This window comes from Athene cunicularia (genome assembly GCF_003259725.1).
Source record: "Athene cunicularia isolate RWA chromosome 2 unlocalized genomic scaffold, athCun1 chr2_part1, whole genome shotgun sequence".
NCBI classification, from domain to species: Eukaryota; Metazoa; Chordata; class Aves; order Strigiformes; family Strigidae; genus Athene; species Athene cunicularia.
In genome coordinates this window covers 36600671-36603134 of record NW_020799095.1, presented here as the reverse complement: position 1 = coordinate 36603134, position 2464 = coordinate 36600671, and positions in this window count along the sequence as shown.

The window sequence follows — 2464 nt, the reverse complement described above, 5'->3', positions numbered from 1 at the left end:
ACTGCAATGTAGCCAAAGTAAACTATCCTGGTGCCATATCAACTTGTGCAAAGGGAGTGGAAAATACATGGAGTGAAAAATGCTCTGACACTGTAGGTTTACCCAGTGCAGATGGGTGGTTGCCAGGCAGTAAAGGAGGAATTGACTCTCACAGAGGCAGAACATACCCTAAAGGTAGCAAACAAACAGAACACAACTTGGAAATGAGTAACCTACACCCTTTGCTGATCTGAGAAAGTGCGGATGTGGAAAGTAATTTTTTCAAGTAAACACAATTTCTCTACCTGACGGTTTAACAGGCCAGTCACAATGTCAGGTTTTGAAGTAGTGGTCCCTGGAAAATAACTGCAGCCTTTTAACACTTCACCAATACATTTATCTTTCTTGAGGCAAGGCAAACATCAGAGCACATGCTCCATTTTGCCCGGTGATAACAACATCAACAACACCACAGGGGAGCGTATCCATGCAGTCTTTGGAGAATGTCTCCTTCTGAATAACAGCACCCCTCCGGTTTATACTTAAGCCCAGAAAGTCAGTATTTGCATTGTGCAGAAAAAAAACCCCAAAGAAAATTCTTAAAAGACATTCATCTTCTGATATAATATAAATAGTATTGTAGTTGCTTACCTCTATTTCCTCTCTTTTTATCCCTCTAAATCTGCCCTTGGGCTAGTTAGAGCAGAAGACTGTGACAATGACATAGTATTAGTTTTGGAGATAGGCCACAGTATCTTGAAAGTCAGTGTGGAGAATTATCTGCATTGTATAAGAACAAAGACACAAGGATACTGATATACTGTCTAGCACATATATCTCCTTGTTTTCCTTCCAGGTTAGGAATGGCTTTTGGAATGGTTCTGATGATTTTCTCTGCCAGTCGAGAGCTTGAAAGAAGGCTGAGATTGCTGCTGTTGAGGGTAGAAAGTTCCTCCTTCATTTTATAATCTGTATGTTATTGCAGTTTCTCTTGGCTGGGAAATTTCATTTTTATTTCTAACCTCAGCTATGTGTCGGTCAATTCTGACTTAAGTTCCCTTCACCCTCCCCCTGCTGTGCAGCTCTGCAAGCCATATTGCAAACATATTTTTCATCATGGGTGGGAGGTAGCATTGTGGTTTTGGGCTTTGCCATTGATAGCAGGATTTCCCTTTTTCTTTGTTTGAAACATTTTTTTCTTTAAAAATAGAGTTGATGGTAAACAGCTTTTTAGTCCCCAGAGGAAGGTGTAGCTGAACATTTTCATGAAAGTTTGAGTAAGATAATTAAATCACAATTTCTCAGCTTCTTTAATGAATTCAATGATATAGTCATCATCTCATGAAATCTTCAGCCTGATCCTTTGTTGGGATTGTGCAGAAGAAACTTTGTAGACTCCACTTGTAGTTAAATCTCACTCCAGTAATTTAGGACTACAGCCTTGAGGTTTACTGCCAGTGGAGGGAAATTAGGGGATGGTCTGAACCTCAACGAAGAAAACAGCAATATCCTCCAAAAGGACAGCTTTACAGAAAACATTCAAAAGGCTGACAAGCTGTCAATCCTTTCCATGCCTTTTTACACTGTTTTCTCTCTCTTCTTTGAACTGATGGTTCCTGTCAAGTAAAGATTCACTTCTCACATATTCTTGCCTCTGTCAGATCTTGAACCTGGACAAAAGCGCCCGCTTTGCAATTGCAAGAACTTCTGCCATTTAAAATGTAAGAACATTTCACTTCTACTTTTCTCCCAAGCACTCTGTTGGTTTTTCCTTTGAAAAGGGACAGTGAAGAAAATATCAGTATTGCAACCCAAAGAGAAGGTCAGTACTATAAGGCTAATATTCAGCCGGCTGTGCATGTGGCAAATGCAACAGAACATTGACCCTAGATAGTAATATTGATTTATGATATTACACAAACAAGCATTTTACTAAATCCTAGTATTTATATGTAAATAAGTTTGACGGGTTTGGTTATTTTCAAAGGGTGACATTAACTCTGCTACTTCACCACTTAAAGCATATGTTGTCCTTCATGTTTTTCAAGAGTTATTGGATGTTTCAGTATATAGACTATTTGCTCCCAACATCAGGAGCTGCGTCAAGGAAACTCAGTGGTTTCGATACGTGATGCAGTTTGCAGTAAGACTAACCTGCTGTGAAACCTGCTGTGGGATGAAACGCAACAGTCCTTTTACGCCTAGGGAGGGTCTCCTGAGTTAGTAGCTGACAAGTGATGCTTAGGCTTCCCGCCTTTGCTCCCCCATGCCCCCTGTTGAGCTGTGCTGCCTGTGCGACCTGGCACACACCCTGAAGAGCTCTTCCCAGACTACGCTTCGGGCGAGTTCCAAACGCCTCTCGCTGGGAGGCAGGAGCGGGGTCTGGAACCAGCGATTCCTCGTGGAAACGAACTTCGCGGTCGTGCTGTGGGGAACCGCGGGAGGGAGCGCTTCGCCGCCCGGCCGCCGCCGACCGCTTCTCGCC